At 39.9% G+C, this 9,387-nt stretch overlaps 1 pseudogene; it reads left to right on the forward strand.

The window, feature by feature from the left end:
* Nucleotides 1-3,893: 3,893 nt before the first annotated feature.
* On the forward strand, nt 3,894-4,626 carry LOC141511765 (phosphoglycerate mutase 1-like; annotated as a pseudogene).
* Nucleotides 4,627-9,387: the final 4,761 nt, after the last annotated feature.

Here is a 9,387-nt window from a genome sequence, read left to right on the forward strand (position 1 = left end):
CTGATAAGTCCAATACAAGCTTGGAATGCTCTACCACAGGATGGGCACAAATAGTCCATGTGGACACCTGGGGTGGGTTCATCACTGTCCTCAAAGCCAGGAAGACCTGGGTTCAAATCAAGAAGTTTCATGTTGGATATATGTGTGTGTGTGTGTGTGTGTGTGTGTGTGTGTGTGTGTGTGTGTGTGTATGTGTGACCTTAAAGGACAAGTTTGTTAACCTCTCAATTCTTTAAATAGCTATCTAATCCCATAAACTATAAGGAAGATGCTGAATTACATTAATAATGGGACTTCCTCCACTTATTTTTAAATCCCAGTAAATTTGCAAATCTAGTCCCTATCTCTCCATCTACACACATATGGAAATATATAGAATGATTTTTTTTTGACAAGGCAATGGGGTAAAGTGACTTGCCCAAGGTCACACAGCTAGGTAATTATAGTAAGTGTCTGAGGCAGGTTTTGAACTTGGATCCTCCTGATTCCAGGGGTGCTCTATCCACTGCACCAACTAGCTGCCCCCTAGAATGAATTGTTTACTTAGTCTCTCTCTCTCTCTCGCTCTCTCTCTCTCTCTCTCTCTCTCTCTCTCTCTCTCACTTTTTCTCTCCTTTCCTCTTATTAGCTTTGTTTCTTCCCTCCCTCCCAATTCTAAAATTGACAGAGGATGACTGGGCCACATTGGCTGCAGTACCACTAATGACCTCAGTGTAAAGCAGAGCCAGACCAAAACAATGCCTATCCCCTGGACTCCTGGTAAACCCGATCCACATTTACCAACGTGGAGTCTTACTTGCTAAATAAGCAATCTGAGTATAGAAGATTATTCCTTTGAAGTTTACCCAGAAGTAAGCAAAAGGAAATAAGACTGCTAACCAAGTCCAAAAAAATACAAATATTAAATGACAGTCACTTTCCATCAGACTCTGAAAAAATAGACATATTCATATGCCTCAAAATAAAATTCAAAGCAACATAATTGAAAAACCCCTTGAAATGCTTTCTTTAAAGCTAAACACTTAAGAAGACTGCCTATTTAGGTCCATCCGTACTTGCAGTTCTCCATGTTGCATAATGCTGGGAAATGAATGTCGTTACACATCAAAGTCAAGCTAGACACTTTACCTCCATGCTGAGCTCTTTGTCTCTGGCACATAGTAGTTGATTTGAGTTCTCTTTTCTCTTCAATTTAACTTAATTTATGACACTAATTAATGAAAATGGATGTATTCTTTATGAAGCACAAGCACAACCAATGTATTAGGTAAGAAACCAGAATTTAAATAAGATTATTTGGAAAAAGTAGTTTGGGCCATATTTCCTATAAACTAAATCAATACTTGATGGAAGAAGTTTGGGTAGCATTTTAGGAGTTATTTACATCAAATTATAAAGCAAATGTCTTTATTATCACAAACAAGGTATGATTTCCCTCCCTCTTAATATATACCTATTCCTAATTCCCTTTTTCTACAGGACCCTACCATTCTTCTAGGAAGTCATCTAGATTCAAAACCTCAGACTGTCTCACCACATCCACTTAGTTATCATTTTCTCAATTCTATATATCAAGACTCATCCCTGCCCCACCACATAAGCTGCCAAGATTTAATTCTGTTCCCATGGTATCTTTCCTATCTAATTCTTTCTTTTCCCTTACATAACCACCATACCTCTCCTCTATAACACTATTGGTCTCACTGCTTCTAGATTCTAATCCAATCTCTGTAGAGATTGATGCATTCAGTCACTCAATGGCTCCTATATCTCCTATGACCTGTAGTCTCAATTCCTCTACATAGTATTTAAATGCTTTTACAAAATGATTGCCCAAAGCAGATGCTTTATTTTGTAATTCAGGTCTCTGCCTCACAAGCAACAGGGGCAGTATCCAGAATCAGCTTCTCTCCTTAGGTGATTTCTCTGTCTTTTGGATTTTGTCTTCTTATCCCTCAAAGCTTCTGATACATTACATAGTGACCTCCTTATGAGCACTAATCCATTTATTTATTTATTTATTTATTTTTGCTTTTGCAAAGCAAATGGGATTAAAAGGGGCTTTCCCAAGGTCTCACAGCTAGCACTTATTAAGTGTCTGAGACCAGATTTGAACTCAGGTACTCCTGATCCCAGGGCCTGTGTTTTAGGCACTGCACCATCTAGCCACCCCTAGTAATCCATTTCTAACTCCAGTTGAAAAAAAAATCCCCAGTGTAATTGGGTAGAGCACAAACAGGAAATATGCAGTTTTTCAACAAGACTTTGATTTCCATTTCCACAATTGTAACCTTCAAAAAGATGAAAAATTTCATATGAAAATGAGTGATAGGACAGCTAGGTCATGCAGTGGATAGAGCACCGGCCCTGGGATCAGGAGTACCAGAGTTCAAATCCAGCCTCAAGACACTTATGGAATACATAGATGAATGGCCATGAAGGTGGCTGACACAGATGCTATGGAGTTCTTAGAGCTTGGTCATACATCAAAGAAACTAAGATCCAAAGATGCTGCATTCCCTTAAAATAAAGTTATCTTGACTTTTATCTTGCCACTGGACTTGAATGACTCTGAGAGAGAAGGAGGCCAAAGACTTTGTTGACTTTGCTTCCCTTCATTCAATTTACCCTCAAGTCAAGGCATCATCTGTGATGCCATTTGTCTTCAAAAGGAAGGGGAAAAAACATAGGAATCAGTTAAAGGAATTAGGAATTTTTCTTTTCCTTGGTTATAAGACTTAAGAGGAACATCATCACTATTTTTAATCAGTTGAAGATTTACTAGAGAAGAAGATTTTTTTATGGTTTGGGGAAGAGTACTTCAGAGGCAAGAAATAGGACTATTTAGTAGAAGTTTGTGTAAAATTCATTATTAGAATGTTGGGCATATAATGGGAATATTATATGTCTTATTGGAAAAGTGTTAGGGGTCAAAATCTTACAAAAATGACAAGTAGAAACTACCACTGTATAGAATTAGAAAACAAATAAAATAATAAAAAATGTTAGGGACAAGTCCTTGTCTCCCATATCAAAAATTTAATCTACATCTATAAAAAATAGAGGAATTGGTGGAGCCAAGATGGCAGGGTGAAGGCAGCATTAACTGGGAACTCCTCCCCCAAAACTCCAAAAGTCAACAAATGATGGCTCTAGCCAAAATTTAGAGGGACAGAACCCACAGAAATACTGATTGATACATTTTCCCAGTCCAAGGTAATTTAGAAGTTCCACGGGAAAGGTGTGTTTCACCAGGACTGGGGGGTTGGAAAAAAGCCCCAGCCACAGCGCAGCCCAGCCCAGCCCAGAGATCACCCACAACAGCTTGAAGGGGCGGTAAGAGAACTCTGCTACACCAGAATGAGTGTGGAGTGAGGAGCACCAGCCACAGAATCTGCAGCGAGAATCTGAAGAAAGCAGCCTGCACCCCCAGAGATGGTAAGGGCAGTCTGCGGAGATTTCTCTGCTCTCTCTTGGGGTAGGAATCTACTACTAGCCTACACTCAGATCCAGGGTGCATTTTGGGCTTCCATACTAAGTAGCCAAGCTGTATTCCTCCTTATAGTTCCAGGGCAGAGGGAAGTATGGGGGGGGGGGCATCAACCTATCAAAGCACAGGCAAGAGAGCATAAGATATTGGAGGAATAAATGTCCCAGTGGGGTGACCCCCCAAAATAAACCCCAAAGCTTTGGAAGTGCTGTAAATTAGTCAAGGGCTGAGGAAATGAGTAAACAACAGAAAAAGAAGAATCTGCCCATATAAAATTACTTTAGTCCCATGGAAGATCAAAAAACATACTCAGATGATGATAAAATCGAAGCTTCCATATCCAAAACCTCCAAAAGGAATAGTCCTCCGGTGTCTGTCCTGCGCCCCGTGCCTCTGCCCTGCCATGGCTGCCTGCAAGCTGGTGCTGATCAGGCATGGAGAGAGCGCCTCGAACCTGGAGAACTGCTTCAGCGGCTGGTACGACGAGGACCTGAGCCCCACTGGCACGAGGAGGCCAAGCGTGGTGGCCAGGTGCTGCGAGATGCTGGTTATGAATTTAATATCTGCTTCACCTCTGTCCAAAAGAGAGCAATTTGTACCCTTTGGACAATACTAGATGCCATTGACCAGATGTGGTTGCCGGTTGTGAGGACTTGGCGCCTCAATGAGCTGCACTATGGGGGTCTGACAGGCCTCAACAAAGCAGAGACAGCGGCTAAGCATGGTGAGGCCCAGGGGAAGATCTGGCGGCGGTCCTTTGACATCCCTCCACCTCCAATGGAGCCTGACCACCCCTTCTACAGCGACATCAGCAAGGACCATCTCTATGCAGATCTTACTGAGGATCAGCTGCCCTCCTGGGAGAGCTTGAAAGACACTGTTGCTCAGGCCTTACTCTTATGGAATGAGGAAATCATCCCTCAGATCAAGGAAGGAAAACAGGTTCTGATTGCATCCCACGGCAATAGTCTTTGAGGGATTGTCAAGCATCTTGGAATCTGCCCACTGGAATTCCCATCATGTACGAGTTAAACAAGAATCTGAAACCCATCAACCCGATGCAGTTCCTTGGAGATGAAGAGACCATTCACAAAGCCGTGGAGGCTGTGGCAGCCCAGGACAATGCCAAGAAATGAAAGTAGGGGGTCAGTACAGCAGTAGCCAGGTCCTTCCCTTCTCACTTTCTCCACCACTCGTCTCTCTCCTGCCTGTTCCACACACTGGCCATCGCTTTAGGGATCACAAAATAGCTGCAGGTGGGGGGACCAATGGTTCCTTTTCTCATTTTCTGCCTCCCTATTTGAGACCAATTCCTTTCTCTCTTGTTGCCCCTCCCTTCAACCACTTTAGTCAAAATGCCTCCTGGGTTGTTTGGCTCATTAAGGACCTGGTTAGGGATGGGGACCTAGTAAGAAATGACCAATGTGGGGAGTTGAAAGAAACAATTATTCCAGTTATTCCTATGAGCCAATTGTGCCAGTAGGGCAGCCCTCTCAGGCTATTGTAGGAAGCTGCCTATAACCCAGGTGGTCATTTAATGAATCATTAAATCTTCCTAATTCAAGAAAATTTAATCTGGGAAGTTGACCATGTCTTAATGTTTACTTCAATGCATTTGCTTTCACAAAAGGCCCTTTTCAGACTAGTTATTAGTGACTTTTGAAATTAAATTGTCCCATTTGGTCATCATCAGACATCTCAAGCAGCATCAGAGGAGAGTTCCTGGACTTCTAAGGGGTAATGAAATACATTCCACTGTGTATTTTATAACCCCTGCTCCGTTCTGTGGAAGTGAAATGCCCCTAGATTATGTTGAAATATGTCTCAGTGTCCCATTGCCTTCCACCTCATGTCCAGCCACCTGGGCCTTCATCAGTTTTAACATTAACTGTACTAACCACTTCCCCCTTCTCCTTTTTGTTGTTCATTATAATAAAGGAGTGATGTGCAATAAAAAAAAATGGGCTCAGACTATGAATGAGCTCCAAAAAGACTTTGAAAAACAATTAAGGGAGATGGAGGAAAAATTGATAAGAGAAATGAGAGCAATGCAGAAAAATCAGGAAAACCAAATAAACAGCTTGATGAAAGATATACAAAAAAATACTGAATAAAAAAATATGTTAAAAACCAGTTTAGGCCTAATGGAAAAAAAGCAAAACAAAAGGCAAATGAGAAGAATTCCTTAAAGAGCAGAACTGAACAAATGGAAAAGAAGATTAAAAAAGCTCTCTGAAGAAAATAACTCCTTTAAATGTAGAATGGAACTAAAGGAAGCTGATGACTTTGCAAGAAATCAGAAAGAAATAAAATTCTTCCTAAAAAGCCAAAAATTAGAAGAAAATGTGAAATATCTCCTTGGAAAAACAACTGACAAACCCAGAATCAATAATTTAAAAATTACTGGGCCATCTGAAAGCCACAATCAAGAAAAGAGCCTAGACTTCATTTTTCAAGAAATAATACAGCAAAATTGCCCTGAGATCCTAGAAGAAGAGGGTAAAATAGAAATTGAGAGAATGCCCTAGTCACCTCCTGAAAGAGATCCCCAAAGAAATCTTCCAGGAATCTTATAGCCAAACTCCAAAACTCCCAAATCAAAGAGAAAGTTCTAAAAGCTGCCAGAAACAAACAATTCAACTACCTAGCCTCCATAGTCAGGATTACACAGGATCTGGCAGCATCTACATTAAGGGCTTATAGGGATTGGAATAAGATTTTTCAGAAGGCAAAAGATCTTGGTTTACAACTGAGAATCAACTACCCAGCAAAACTGAACATCCTCTTTTTCAGGGGAAAAGTGGACTTTTAATGAAACAGGTGAATTTCAAACTTTCCTATTGAAACAACCAGAGCTGAACAGAAAGTTTGATCTCCAAATACAGGACTCAGGTGAACCATACAGGGAGTGGAAGAGAAGGACTAACTATGAAGAACTTAATGATATTGAACTGTTTGTATTCCTGCATGGGAAGATGATATTGATAACTCATATGAACTTTCTCAATTATAAGCTCCGTTAGAAAGAGCATATATAGACAGGACATAGGAAAGAGTGGAATATAATGGTGTAATTTAGTAAAAAGATGGAGTCAATGAGGGGAAAGGGAAGTACTGGGAGGAAGAGAACAGAGAGTAAGGAGCTAAGAAATTTTCCATGAGTCAAGAAAAAAAGCTTTGCCAATGGAGTGGAAAGGGGGAAGGCAAGGGGGAATGAGTGAGCCTTAATTCTCATCAGAAATGGCTCAGAGAGGAAACAGCATACACATTTAATAGGGTGAGGAAATCTATCTTACCATAGAGAAAAATGAGGAGAAAGGGATGGGATAAGGGGGAATGGGGGAGGGAAGAGGGGAATAGGAGCTAGAAGAGAGGGAAGATGGAGGGAGAAGGTACTCAGATACAACACACTTTTGGACAGGGCCAGGATGAAAGGAGAGAGAGAGAGAGAATAGAAGAAATGAAAATGGAGAAGAATAGAGTGGAGGGACAGCTAGTAATAGCAACTGTGGGAAAAGATATTGAAGCAACTTCTCTGGTGGACTTATGATAAAGAAATCAACTCACCCCAAGAGACAGAGCCATTTGAATCTGAACACAGACTGAAGTACTTTTTTTCATTTCTTTCCATTCTTGAGGTTTCTCATCTTCTTGGGGGGGGGGAGTGGATTTATGTTTACTCTTATGGTTACTCTTTTTTGTTGTTGTTTGTTTTTTAGGTTTTTGCAAGGCAAATGGGGTAAAGTGGCTTGCCCAAGACCACACAGCCAGGTAATTATTAAGTGTCTGAGGTCAGATTTGAACTCAGGTACTCCTGACTCCAGGGCCAGTGCTTTATCCACTGTACCACCCAGCTGCCCCTTGGCCATGCTGTTTTTATTATTTATTTATTTATTTATTTGCAAGGCAATGAGGTTAAGTGGCTTACCCAAGGCCACGTGGCTAGGTAATTATGAAGTGTCTGAGGCCAGATTTGAACTCAAGTACTCCTGACTCCAGGACTTGTGCTCTATCCACTGTGCCACCGAGCTGCCCCTTGACCATGCTCTTTTAAAAAAAAATCTCTAACTCACAAACCAAGTTTAACTACAGAACATTAAAGTAGCTAATGTACTTTTCCAAAAGGAGGGAGAGGCGGTGACCATGGATAAGTTTTTCTGATTTCTTCATTATTAAAGTGATTCCAGCATTGCATATAACAGAGAATAGATCTAGTTGTAGAATTAACTTCCTACATACATTTCTACGCATCAGCTCTGAGAATGGCATTAGTAACTTTCCCAAGAAAAATGTGAGCTTTTTGAGAAAACCAGAGTCACTCATCTCTGATTTGTCAGAGAGCTTGCATGAGGAGAGTAATGTCATAAAGTAGGCTTTGACTGATTTAAAAGGATCAATAATATCACTGGAAAATTTTCTTCCTAAGAATTTTTTATTATTGGTGGGACAAAATAAATGAAGGGGGATAGTAAATTGCTGGACTAGGGATGGAATAAATGAAACAAACAAAGTAAAAATGTATTAAGCCAAATAGTAGGGGAACTAGGTGATGCAGTGGATAGAGTACTGGGCTTGGCATCAGGAAAATTTACTGTCTCCAGTTCAAATCTAGACTCAGACACTTATAACCGTGTGACTCTTGGAAAATTGTTTAACCCTGTTTGCCTTAGTTTCCTTATCCATAAAATGAGTTGGAAAAGGGAATGGCAAACTACTCCAGCATCATTGTCAAGAATAGAATTACAAAAAGATGGACATGAATGAAATGACATAACAACAGCAATAACAAAGCTGTATGACAAATGCTGAGTATACAAATTGAGGCAGTTCCTGATTCCAAGTATCTTATATTCTAAAAAACAAAAACAAAAACAAACAAACAAAAAATGACAGCTAGTCTAAAAAAGAAGGGTGCTATGATTTTTGGAAGTCACAGGGATGATGACTTGATCCACTGATTTATCTTTTCCAAAAGTAGTGCTAGTATTGCTTTGATTACTATGACTAGAGCAAAAAGTATATTTGTGTGTCTTGGACTGGGGTGGGAGGACTTTGCAGATGGCAAGATGGCCAAGGTGAGTGAGATGTGACATAAAATCTAGTTTTGCATGAGGTCAATTGGATTATTACTGTCAGATTACTGGTGCAATGGAAAGTGTTTTGGTCCTGGAGTTAGGAAGACCTGAGTTTGAATGCAACATCAGATTGTTTTTAACAGTGTGACCATAGGGAAGTCACTTAAGCTGTCTGTCTCAGGCCTTCAGATATAAAATGGGGCTAAAATAGCACTTATTTCACAAAGTCATTATAAGGATTCAATGAGATCATTGTAATTAGCCTTAGTACATGTTCAAAAGAGGAATAGTTTAAGTTGTTCAGGTATTTGAATAATGGATACTGAAGGTCACCTGTACTAATAATTAATCCAGGTTGGAAGAAGTGGGGCAAATATAATATGTAATTCCTTGTATAGCTCTCTAAGTAAAATGTAATATTTGTGAAGTCAAGGATTAATATCATTTTTCTTAAGGCAGATTCAGTTCTGAAGGCATTATTAGGCATTTAATGAGTATTTGCTAGGTGAATTTCAGAAAAACCTGAAAAGACTTTTATGAAATGATGCTGAGTAAAATGAACAGAACCAGGAGAGCATTGCACACAGTAGCAGCTACATTGTGTGATGATCAACTCTGATAACTCTTCTCAGCAATATAGTGATCAAAGACAATTCTAAAAGTCTTGTGAAGGAAAATGCAATCCACACCTAGAGAAAGAACTGAGTCTGAATGCAGATTATTTTTATTTTTTAATTTATTTTTTGGTTTTTCCTTTCAAAAGGTTTCCCTTTTGTTCTGATTCTCATTTAATAACATGACTAGCATAGAAATATATATATA

This window comes from Macrotis lagotis, chromosome 2, assembly GCF_037893015.1.
Source record: "Macrotis lagotis isolate mMagLag1 chromosome 2, bilby.v1.9.chrom.fasta, whole genome shotgun sequence".
Lineage (NCBI taxonomy): Eukaryota > Metazoa > Chordata > Mammalia > Peramelemorphia > Peramelidae > Macrotis > Macrotis lagotis.